At 39.1% G+C, this 13,336-nt stretch overlaps 1 long non-coding RNA gene and 1 pseudogene across 1 annotated transcript; one reads left to right on the forward strand and one right to left on the reverse strand.

The window, feature by feature from the left end:
- The first annotated feature begins 2,001 nt into the window (after positions 1–2,001).
- LOC120436925 lies at positions 2,002–7,373 on the forward strand. Its single transcript, XR_005610675.1, has 3 exons — positions 2,002–2,047; positions 3,503–3,728; positions 7,329–7,373. It is a non-coding gene; the product is annotated as an uncharacterized LOC120436925 (long non-coding RNA).
- A 4,583-nt stretch (positions 7,374–11,956) lies between these two features.
- Positions 11,957–13,097, reverse strand: LOC116311752 (annotated as a pseudogene).
- Between the last annotated feature and the right edge of the window lie 239 nt (positions 13,098–13,336).

The following is a 13,336-nucleotide window of genomic DNA, read 5'->3' on the forward strand; positions in this document are numbered from 1 at the left end:
ACAGCTTGGAGTAAGACAACATGCATGAAGGGGATGATGTGGACAAAATACTCATTTGCCTAATAATTCTGCACTCCCTGTATAAAATATTTAGCTTTTATTAAATAGTTATCTGAATCTTACAACCAAAGTTTGTATAATAATACACAAGATTGGCTGTAGACCATTGTTCATCATTCAGAACACTGTGTAAAAATAACAAAAAACAAAAGTGAATGCAAAAGTGCATAAATATTTATTTTACGTGTTTGATATGTGTGGCGGGCGTGGTCTGCAGTGCGCTGCAGGGAGGTGGACCCACCTGAGGGCATCTGCAATCACACCCTCGGGCGTAGTCTGTGCTCTCGGCTGTTTTTGGGTGTGTGTCGGGCTGTGAGTTGAAAAGCTACAGCTGGCTGGGAGGGTACACCAACCATGTGTGAAAAGTGGTCCATAACGTACTGGTTCAAAGTGTGTTCGTGCAAACATTGTCGGATCTGCCGTGGTACAGAGGGACTTCTGCTTATGAACCTGTGTGCACAGCGTCTGCAAATCGGGGCTGTACAAAGTGACCTCATCTTTACCCAAAACTGTAAGCTGTCATCTGTGAGGCGCGAGCGGTGTTTGTTTTACCATAATTCATGGTGGAGAATGGCTGCTCTTCTGAGTTTTGCTGTCTGTAGCCGTATGAATGGAAAACTACACAGATTAGCAGCATAGGCACACATAAAATTTCTTCTGAAATTTTCGCTTTCTAGTTATTATTATTCTCCAGTTTCCGCCTGAAATTTTGCAGCTGAAACTCGCCCATGCAGTTTTGAGACAAGCTTCATATATGTTACCTCATTTTGTGCGGCCGGATCTGGAATGGTGTGCTATGACTTTTGGTCTTTATGAATTTTATAGTTTTTAAATATTAATATTTTAGTGCAAATTTAGGCTAATTCATCTTTTGGCGCCAAATAAACAGACTTCATTTGTGGTGTGTTGGCTCCATCTTTTGGTCCCATTGAAACAAATTTCAAACTTCATTTGTGGTGTGTTGGCTCTCTCTAGTGGTATGCCGGGAGTGGTACAGCCTGTCTACCCTTATTTGGATTACCGTAATGATGACAATTTCAACGGTGCGCACAGCGTCGCTGCTTTCAGGAGCCATTGGAATTTTAAGGTTGCTAAATCATTCAAAAGTTACGGTAATGCTTGGTGGAAAACTCAATATCCCACAATTCATAGCAGGCCTCTGCCGAGTCAAACAATGGCGGCCATCACTTAGTTTTTATTTTCCTCTTAATACTGTTTCTAGGTCACAAAATAAACTTTTAAGATATTTTCGGGCGAGAATGTAGTTGTGTAAACTTCAAATATCTGCTCGCTTTGTCAAAACATCCCATATTAGCAACACTGTTCTGACGATGTCGTTTCTGCCTGAGGCTAGCTGGCTAGCTAGCTAGCGCGCTTTGCTAACAAGCTACAGCCGGCCTGGATGACAGTGAGGCGGCTTACTATGGTTTCACCCCGGTCCTTCGCAATGTCTCGTGGTCACAGCTGGACTTATTTTTCGTTTATATGGACCGATGATTTATTTATTTATTCATTTTAGTAACGGTATAAACAGTGAAAGGTGGTGGATTGGCCAGATGTAAACTTCAAATATCTGCTCGTGTTACCAAGACATCCCATATTAGCTCTGATGTTTTCGGTGCCTGCAAAGAGCTAGACAGGTAGCTAGCTAACCCGAGCTGGCTGTCTTTTGACTCAGGGTCATAGCTGGACTTATTTTTCGTTTTATGAGCCGATGAGGGGTTTTTAGTAACGGTACAAACAGTGAAAGGCGGTGGATTGTCCAGATGCTGGTCGATGTGGAAAAATAACTGAGTTGTTTGGTGAGTCGCTGACGCCGGAGCTACAACCGAGGGCAGCTATCCACCGGTGTGTGTCAGAAAGAACATGCGGGAACGAGGCGGCGAGCGACCGCACCGATCGACGGTGGTAGATCGTGGATCAGGGAAACCGAAGGCAGGAGAAGCAGGCGGCTGCCGGTCGGAGCGTGAGGTGAACTGAATTTCAGGTAAGAAGTTATGACCTGCACTCTATTTGGGTCAGATATAAACCGAGTTTAGGTGTAGTTTATTTTCGTTGTGCTGACTTTTTACAATCAGTTATAACTCGTACTGCGTGGTAGCTAGCACGATGGAGTTTCTATACAGCTGTGTGCGGCGCTAAGTTACTGATGTTGAACTTTATGACAGCCTCCCTGTCATTCTCTCGCCTGTTCAAACTTCAGTCATGAAACTGATCAATGATCGGCTTTTCTCTCTTGTTTGTTTATCGCGCTAAACAACAGCAGCACGTTTAAGCTTGATCAGCTGTTGTTAGAATTCATTTGATTTTAATTTCTAGTATCAGCTGATGTTTGCTGGAGCCACAGCTGTAGAAGCGGCTGGTCGAAACCAGGAGATGACCTTACTGAATCATCAGAGCTGAACTGGTGATGGAGAAACAGGTTTACCTTTTTTTAGGTGACATGAATGAGTTGAAGGAAGTTATGAACTGTTTCTGAGAGAAATAAACACCAAGCTTTTTTTTTTTTTTTTAGCTGACAGCTGGTAACTGTGCAGGGGCGGATCTAGCAAAGCTTTTGCCAGGGGGCCAGGTAGGGCATCTTACAACCAAAGTTTGTATAATAATACACAAGATTGGCTGTAGACCATTGTTAATCATTCAGAACACTGTGTAAAAATAACAAAAAACAAAAAGTGAATGCAAAAGTGCATAAATATTTATTTTACGTGATTGATGTGTGTGGCGGGCGTGGTCTGCAGTGCCGCTGCAGGGAGGTGGACCCACCTGAGCGGCATCTGCAATCACGCCTCTCTGGCGAAGTCTGTGCTCTCGGCTGTTTTTTTGGGTGTGTGTCGGGCTGTGAGTTGAAAAAGCTACAGCCGGCTGTGTGGGTACACCAACCATGTGTGAAAAGTGGTCCATAACATAATGCTTCAAAGCGTGTTCATGCAAACATTGTCGGGTCTGCCGTGGTACAATGGGACTTCTGCTCATGAACCTGTGTGCACAGCGTGCCTGCAAATCGGCGCTGTACAAAGTCACTTCATCTTTACCCAAAACTGTAAGCTGTCATCTGTGAGGCGCGAGTGGTGTTTGTTTTTACCATAGTTCATGGTGGAGAATGGCTGCTCTGCTGAGTTTTGCTCTCTGTAGCTGTATGAATGGCAAACTACACTGATTACCAGCGGCATAGGCACACAAAATTTCTTCTGAAATTTTCGCTTTCTAGTTATATCTTGTTATTGTCTATCTAGTCTCTGTTTTTTGTTATACGTTGTCTCCTTGGTCATAATCCCGTATTTGCTTGGGCTTTCTGTGTTCTGTCTGGTTTCTCTGTCCTTTCATGTTAAGTCTAGTTCCTGTTTTTACACTATCACCATGATGTGTGTTGGAGGAGGAAAATAGTGGTGCATTTTACAGCATGGATATGGACATAACTTTTATTTTTATTGCACAAAAGGATGAAAGCACGATGGTAATGTGGAGACTGCTCCAGGACAGAAACGACTGCATTATATTGCTACCACAACTTCGGCTCTTCGCAAGCACCTGCACAGACACCATGGTAACGCTAAGCTACCCAAGAACCCAGACTGATGTTAAAGCTGAGCAAATTCTGACCCCTGCCCAGCACTGTGATGAAGTGAGCTATCATTTCTGGTGAAACCGCTGCTGAACTTCAACAGGTAACAAACTAATGAGCAGTCAGGCCACAGCCTCCGTTTCTATCTGCTCATGTTTCTACAGTAGAATCACTGTGACAAACGCTTCGAAGTCTCTTTGTGCTGATTTTCATCTTTGCTTTGTGCTGTCGGCTTTGTGTTCATACCTAAATACTAAGAGAAGGATCACGTGTGTCCTCACTAGAATAGGGATTTGTGTTGGTGTGTGGGGCTGTAGCTTGTAGGTGTATTAATTGGTAATTATGAGACAGTATATTTCAGATTATTTTACGGAGCAACATGAAAGTAACGCAACGAGTACTATAACCAATGTCTTTCTCCTTACTTTCAAGAAAAGTGTCCTGTGTAATAACGTTTGTATTTTACTTAAGATTTTTACTTTTGAGTAATGACCAAACACAGAGAGGGGGAAATACCTCCAACATGCATAATCATTTGACCATGCAGCATATAATTAATTTGCATGTAATGTAATGTCTTTAATATGCTTCTTAGAGATAGTAGTGACTCTCAAAGTGGAGCCAATGGGAATAGATAAGGAAATGACTCTAAGTGATAGAAATAATGGAATCAGAATCACTAAATTCTTATCAATTCCCATCCCTACCTTTCAGCATTGAAAGATTGAAAAATTATTATCTGTTACCTATGGAATTGGTAATAGATTTCCAAGTGCCATAGGTATTAATGCGCCTCTTTTCTCTTTAGTCTGAAAATGCATCTATATTTTCCAAAAAGGATTGAAAGTTCTTTTTGGAACAGTTATAACAAAAGTTGAGGATTAGTTAGATATCTAACTACCAGTCAGAAGTTTGGGCACCTTGTCATTTAATGTTTTTCTTTATCTTCATGACTATTTACATTGCAGATTCTCACTGAATATATCAAAACTATGAATGAATAGATATACAATTATGCAGCAAATAAAAATGTGAAATAATTCAAAATATGTTTTATATTTGAGATTCTTCAAAATAGCCACCCTTTGATTTGATTACTGCTTTGCACACTCTTGGCATTCTCTTGATGAGCTTCATGAGGTAGTAACCTGAAATGGTTTTCCAACAGTCTTGAAGGAGTTCCCAGAGATGCTGAGCACTTGTTGGCTGTCTTGCCTTCACTCTGAGGTCCATCTCATCCCAAATCATATTGGTTGGGTTTAGATCAGGTGACTGTGGAGGCCAAGCCATCTAATGCAGCATTCCACCACTCTCCTTCTTGGCCAAATAGCCCTTACACACCCTTAACGTGTGTTTGGGGTCATTGACCTGTTGAAAAATAAACAATGGTCTAACTAAACGCAAACCGACTGGGATGGCATGTTGCTGCAGGATGCTGTGGTAGCCATGCTGGTTCAGTGTGCCTTCAATTTGGAGTAAATCCGCAATAGTGTCACCAGCAAAGCACCATCACACCTCCTCCTCCATGCTTCATAGTGGGAACCATGCATGTAGAGATCATTTGTTCACCTTTTCTGCGTCACACAAACACACAGCGGGTGGAACTAAAGATCTCAAATTTGGACTCATCAGACCAAAGCACAGATTTCTACTGGTCTAATATCCATTCCTCATGTTTCCTGATCTAAACAAATCTCTTCTGCTTCTTACTTTTCCTTAGTAGTGGTTTCTTAGCAGCAAACCATAAAGGCCTGATTTTTTTTTTTTTTTTTTTAATTTTAGCAATTTTCCAGACTGACTGACCTTGAGTTCTTAAACTAATGATGAACTGTTGTTTCTCTTCACTTAGCTATTTGGTTCTTGCCTTAATATTAATTCTAACAGTTGTCTAATAGGAGTATCAGCTATGTACCAACCTGACTTCTGCACAACACAACTGATGGAGCTCATCATGAAGCTCATTGAGAGTAGACCAAGAGTTCACAGCGCTGTCAACAAAGCAAAGGGTGGCTGCTTTGAGTAATCTAAAATATAAGACATATTTATCGATTTATTTATCAATTTTTTCTTTGCTAAACAATTTCATATATCTTGCTGCATATATTTAACGTCTTCAGTGTGTATCTATGTAGAAAGTGAAAATAAAAAGCCATTAAATGAGACAGTTTGTTCAAAACGTATGACTGGTAGTGTATATATGAAACAATCCAAGAAATATAAAGTGAAACACACAAGGCTGACAAGCAGGCAGTATTCAGTATGACATGAAAACTAACCAAAACCCAACATGACAGGAAAGTAAAACTACAAAAGAGACACAACAATCAAAGTACAACAGAAAGTCATTGACAAATATTTAGAAGACTCTGGTACAATCATATTTAACACAAAAGACACAAGGGGAATGTAATAAAAAGAACACGTGGGATGATACAAAATAAATCCTAACCAGAATACTACTAGAAAATAAACAAATTACAACTAAAGCCCCTTTTCTATTAGTACCTACTCAGATTGACTTGACATGGTTCACCATGGTTTTCAGATTTTCCATTAGGCCATAGAACCTGATACCAGGTACAATTTTTAGTATCTGCTCGGCTGGGGTTCCAAGCGATCCGACCAGGTACTAAATTGTGACGTTGTCAGACTGCATGCCACTGATTGGCTGGCCAGCAGTTTCGCTCAATGAGTCATGAGAGCATTTTGTTCACGAAAATCAAAACTTTTTTAAAGCCCATTTTTAAGTCTATTCATAGGCTTCGTAATTTCTGAGATCATTCCACAATTTATTGATATAGCCTTTTTTAACCTTTGCCCATCTTTACTTATTCTGCCTATTTAAGGTAATCTTGTCTCAGTCTTGTTACTGACTGGTTGCCAGTTAACCCAATTAGTTACAAAATGTTTCCTCAAGCGGTTTCTTTTAGAATGACTTACTTTTCCAGCCTTTTGTTGCCCCTGTCCCAACTTTTCTGTTGCTGCCCTTAAAAAAAACAACAACTAATTTTGTCATGAAATAGTAAAATGTCGCAATATAAACCTTTGACATGCTTTCTGTCTTCCACTGCGAATAACATATGGCTTTATGAGGCGTGCAGGTTGTTATGTTTTATTTTTATGTCATACAGCAACACAATTTTTTTGCAGGTTTGAGGTTGCAGGTCTAGATTCCAGTTAAGAATGTGATGAAGAAGCAAAGAGCTGTGATGATGACGAATTTATGAGATAAACTAAACAATCTGAATCTGCAAAGTTATCATAAATTTATATCTCTTGAAAATCAAAACCGCTGCCCAAGCATACAGGTCACTAATAATTATAGCTCACTAATGATTATTTACTTTCCTTGACTGCAAGTAAAGACATGTTGATTCATAGAGTTCATGGAATTTTACGATTGATGAGAGGCATGGAAAAATTAGAATATAAACAAGCGTGCTGATCCACACAGGTGTACACACAGGTGTACACACGGGTGTACACACGGGTGTTCACACGGGTGTTCACAGACACAAACTACACCTTTCTTGGCTCCTACCTCAAAGCACATTGTGCGCTGTCAATCTTGCGTACTGCACAATAACAGGTAATATTTAGTATCTACTGTTATCTACTGTAAACTAGTTTATTGTGATGGTGTTGTATTTATTATGTTGCTCTTTTTGTTTGTTTTCTCGTGTGTTTTCTTATCTCCATACAGGTGATCCAGGTGTTTTGTTTGTTTTTGTTTTTCTTTCCCCTTTCTCACCATCTCTTCTCTCCATCTCATTCTTTCTTTCATTCTTTCTCCCTGTCCTATCCCCAGTCATGTCTGTCCCGTCTGTAACAACCCGAAAATCTAATAAAATAAATACATAATTATAATAAAGGTCAATCAAATGGACCAATATGACAAAGGCCATGATGATGAAAAAAAAATCCTAATAGTGGTAACATATCTCACAGATGTCACTGTGACTTTCAATTTGGAAATAAACATGAAAAAGGAACACCAAAGGTTTCAGGAAAACCGTTTTGAAATATGGGGCAGCATGATGGTTAACACAGAAAAGAGAGTCCTGTTTTCAAATCGACTGTGTGACCGGGCCCTTTCTGTGTGGAGTTGAACCATGAGAAGTTGGTATTCATAAAACCATTAGAAACAAAAATAAGACAACGCGGTTGTTTGTTTTCTTTTAAAAAATTTGTTTTAATAAAATGGAAGTGTAACTGCCTGTCCTTTGACTTGAATGTGTACTCAAAGTGGCATTTGTTATGTGTATCATAATAGCTGTCACTGCCTGGAGTTGGGTGAGAAAGTTAAGTCCAATAATCACTGTGTAGCTGCTGAGCAAAAGTACTTTAATTAATGTAAAACTAAATTATGATTCCCATCAAATAAGAATTAAATAAAGAAACAAATGCCCATTTCTTATCCACTAGGTCTTACATAGTTCAACCAAAACCAAAACTATATCATAAACTACCACAGTTACTCAACACATGTGGCTTCTTGCTCCATGTTGTTTTGCATGTCTGTATTTATGTGTGTGTGCAAGTTAGTTTAGCCTGTATGAATTCCTTTCTCATAGTCACATGGATATGTGTAACCCTTTTTTTTTTTCACTTGTTTACTTTACGAAGAACTTTGAACTCTCAGGTTTCGATTAATCCCCCTATTCAACAAGTTTCCAGTCTGATTTATGTGCAAACTAGATAATAGGTGTTTTGTTATATATGTTTGAAATTACTATTGTAAGTAGTTATATATTTCTTGCCTTATCTATTTTTGAAGAGGTTTTCAAGCGGCCATGCAAAAGTTATCTATTTACACATGAGTCACTGTTAGAAACACATTTCAGTTTCTTTTTAACATTATTACGAACATACACTGCAATTAAAGCTGATAAACTCGTTATTAGAAAGTATTTAACTCCTTGGTGTGAAGGGGTGTTGAAGGTAGACTGGTACACCCTGACACTAACACAGAGCATAACCAAGGAGCAGCTGCCTTAGGAATGTGTGGGGGTTATGGGAGGATGGTGTTCCTGTATTTGTGGTCCCGCAGCAAGGTACAGACACTTTAAGGCTGACCCCACCCTAGAGGAAAAAAATGTAGAGATAAAACCTATCTGTAACACCTGCAGAACTAGGGAAGACTTTTCTCATACAGCACAAGACCCTGACTGGAGGACAGATACGATTGCCATGCGGAAAGGCCACAAGGAGGACTAACTAGGGAGGGCTAAAGTTTAAACCATGGCCTCTCTCCATTGATAGCCAATCACAAGTATTTTCTGTTTTGAATATATTATTTTAGTTATGAATTGTACAGGACTTCTGGGTGTGCACACTGCTTGACACTGAGAAGTCCACAGCTGTGTCCTGGGCTATCGAAAAACACAGCTAGTTGCTAGTCAATACAATATGCTGCCAGATCCCAGAATACACGTGTATGTTACAGTCACAGCTTTTCTTTAAGTCTCAGCATTTTCCTTCCTTGTTTTTATGGGTATTTCTCCAAAACATGCATTAATCATTCTTGAGAATTCTGCATTGGTAGCAATGCAATGCATCATTATTTCACAGGGAGTATTATCAAGATGTGACAATAGCAAAAGTGGCCAGTAGGTGTCACTGTCAAGCTTGGTTTCAGATTGTTTTGAAACTATTGCATAACGGCTTTGAATGTGTCATTTTTTTCACAAAGCCTTGCTTTGCTCATTACTGGGAAACACTGAAGTTGCTCCAAGAACAGGTGCATGATCACTTACAGATAAATGGGGACCAAGGACAGGAATCCAGGATGAGTCCCAACTTATTCATTCATCATGTTTTCTTTATAATTGCTTTGAAGAAAAAAAGAAACATTTATGTCACAATAAAACCTAAAAATCCCCTTTAACCTTTTTAAAAAATCTGAAGTAGTCCCAGTTTGAAACTGAGCTGCAATGACAATGATCTCAAACACACTGACAATGGAGTAAAAGCATACCTGTGTTTTATGATGCAAATATATGGTCACAAATATAATTTGTTTTACCAGTTAATTGGTGAAGAGGTCTTGCTTACTTTAGTATTAAAAAGAATTTACATGGGTTTATGGAAATGTAATTGTGCAGCTTTGCCACAAGGGGAACTAAAAGCTGGGTATGGTAGGCTGATGACCTGACAACAGATGAGAAAGAGCCTGCAGACAGAACACAACTTAGTTGTCTCATCTCTACCTTTACTGCCTAAAACAGGTTACTAGTGTGAGTTATCTAATCCAAATGCAATTCTAAAGACTGAAAACCTTTGTATGTGAATCTTAAGATATATAGAAAAGGATTCAAAGCAAACTGATCAGTGTTAACGATACTAAACAGAAACTTTTTGTAAAGGACTCTGTGAGCTAATGCAGTTATTTTGTATATTTATAGACAGAAAACAAAGTAACCATGTGGGTTAACAGTATGATTTGGTGTTGTGGATTTTGTTACGAGAAAATTGTGGAGAAAAGGTAAAAGAATGTGTACATGAGCATAAAGGATAAATAGATAAATCTGTTTAACAAAATGAAATAAAGGAAGGAGAACTCACATCTCCTGTATCTACCATTTGTATATAAAACAGAGCCACCTGAAGGCTTGTTTTCCTCTTTAGGCTGCTGCCCTTTAACACTGAAGCGTTTATATAAAACACCTCCCTCTGCTGGTATATGTAATGTGTTTTCTGTGATTTTAATGATTTCTCATCAAATGAGTTGTAGAACTAGCTGTTACGTTCCCTAAAAGGGTCCAGGCGATTAGGAAAGTAACAAAAAGTGTCCGGTCGGAAAAAAAAGGAGACAGAGAGGCAAAATGATTAAATTAAAGAGTTTTATTAAAGTTTCTATTAATAACTCAACTAAAAGAGACGGATAAGCCACTATCACCATTTAAAGAAACAAAACAAAACTCAAACGCCGGTCAGTAAACTGAAAAGTAAGTCAGAAAAGGGTTAGTAACCAAACACACTCCTCTCCGCCAAGCAGGAGCAAACAATCACAAGCTTCAGCTCACTAGCTGCAACCACCAAACACTCACACAGCTCACTAGCTACAAACACACAGCTCACTAGGTAAAACCCTCACATGGCACTCTGGCACCAGAGCTCATTCAAATGAATGAAGGTTGTTGGGATTCAGAGATTCTTTTATTGCTACGATATAATCTGCCTTATGATGAATGCATTAATAACATGGTTTACAGTATTATTTTATCAGTAATATTTCTTACAGGGTTCATATTGCATTGAATATGTTTGTCATCACATTCATTCTATTCACAGGTTGAGTTCATTCTATACACAATGCATATCTGTGCTTGTTTAGAGTTGATGTTCCATCCAAGAGGGTTTTAAGCTTCACTGGTGAGAGTGTCCAGGTGATACATGTTGAGGGAAGATGAGCACATAGCAGGTTAATTGCATGCATGCTTACAATACACATATTAATCTAGTAGCAGGCCTGAGCGAAGGCCCAGTGTCTTCTGCTTCTTTTTGAGACCTGCGCCAATTCTGTCTACTTAGTGATTGATGACGAGGGTCCATTATTAGCTCTTAGAGACCCTGAAGCTTGAAGTTTATTACCTTAAAAGGCAGGTGTTATAGAAAAGAGAAGTTATGTCTGTTAAGTTATGTCTGTTTATAGTTATTAGAGATGTACAAGATATACCCTTGTCTGTAAACAATGACTGTACACAATGTATTTTTTGACCTGTATTGGCGTTTATGTGTGGGCGTTAATTTTCTATGCTATAAAACCAGCATTCAATGTATTTTTGACAGAGGAAGCCATATGCTGATGTTTCTCTTCGGGTGTTAATAAACTCATCGTTTGATAGCACTTGTCTGGTGCCTCCGTCGTTTGTTGTCTGGTCTGCAGTTGATCGATCTCGCTTCAAGGTCAAACAGGAAGTCACAAGACAAGAAGCACAGAGACAACAGTTCTGAAATTAGGAAGGTGAAAACAGGACAGACAGGATAAACTTAAAATTAGAGAAAAACTAGGTTAAAAAAAAAAAGTAAAAAGTAAGAAAACGTAAACACAAAACCAAGACAACCAGAAAGAAAACAATCAATTTCCACAATTTGTAAATTAAAGTACAAACCCCATGATAAATAAACACAAATACAAAATTATTGCGAAAATCAAAACTTGGGCAAAAGACACAGGGACCGAGACAGTCACAGGTAGTATAGACTTGCTGTACAATATCACAGTAATAATATATAATATACTTAAAAAAGAGAATGCTTTTGATCAACAATCCTAAAATTCATGTTATTAAATCAAAAGAGATTAACTGTATAATTTGAGAGGATCCATGAATTTAAAGAAAAGTTTATTTGTTAGACACAGTTAAAGTCACTATGTACAGTACAATGTATTTATCTCTTTAATCACATTACAACTGTGTGACAGACACTGACTTCTTATTGTTCTGAGTGGTTGCATTTGGAGGAACTTCTTCCTGGAAGGCAGTCTCCAAGATGTTGTGGATAGATTTGTGGACTTGATTCTTAAAATCCTGGCCCATGAACACATACAGCAGTGGATTCAGGCAGCTGTTGAGACAAGCCAAACAGATGGTGATAGGGATCCCGATAGCCAGGACATGCTCTAATGTTCCACTTGTAGCAGCAGATCTGTGTTTCTCAAGTTCAATTAGACCCATAATGTGAATGGGAGCCCAGCACAGAAAGAAAGCAATGATTATGGCAGTGATGATCTTAAAAGTGTGACTTGATTTCCTTGCCAGAGTGCTGCTTCTTCTCAGGCGATGGATTGTGACGGCATAACAGGAGACGATGGCAGAGAAGGGGACTGCAAATCCCAGGAGAAAAGCGGAGACTAATGCCAGCTGAATGAAAGATGATGGTTTAAAGTCATCATGAAGGTCAAACTTGTGCAAGCAGATGGTTTTGGCTTTAGTGTCATTCATTTCCTTTGTTTCCATAAAGAAAAACCATGGAATGCTGAATATCAGATTCACCATCCAAACACACAGACTCACATAGGATGCCTTACGTACATTTCGGTGGTTGTGAGCCCAGACCGGCCACACCACAGAAACACACCTGTCCACACTGATCACCACCAGAAAGCTGACACTAACAGATAAGTTTAGAAAGCCTAAAGTGGTGTTTAGCTTACACATGACTTGGCCAAAAGACCAATGAGACAGTAACAGGGATGTCACGGTAATGGGAAGAAGTGCACAAAGAAGAAGTCGGCCACAGCAAGGTTGAGAAACCAAACTGCTTTAACAGTTTTCTTCATCTTGAACCCAGCCACCCAGATAACAACTCCATTCCCGAGCACACCGAGGACAGAGACCAGGGAGAGAAAAATGGCACACATAGTGTTGAGAGAATGTCTCAACTCAGCGTACTGGTAAACAGGTGCAGTGGTTGTGTTGAGTTGATGAAAAGATCTAGTGGTCATCTCCATCACTGCCTTGGGACCTGCAGTGGTATCAAAAAAAGAGATAAATCCATAATGTAAAATTCATCTTTCATTTTTTTGTTTCTATTACAACTAATTGCATTGAATATTTAGTCATTTTTCAATTGGTACTTAATGTCTAGTTAGTTGTAAATAAATCTTAAACACTAACTGCTTCAATTAAACACTGACTGCATTTATCACTTGTAAGTCAGATCCCACATAGCAGACAGGTCTGGCCGGATCTGGTCTCAAGCTGG

This window comes from Oreochromis aureus, unplaced genomic scaffold, assembly GCF_013358895.1.
Source record: "Oreochromis aureus strain Israel breed Guangdong unplaced genomic scaffold, ZZ_aureus HiC_scaffold_356, whole genome shotgun sequence".
NCBI lineage: Eukaryota > Metazoa > Chordata > Actinopteri > Cichliformes > Cichlidae > Oreochromis > Oreochromis aureus.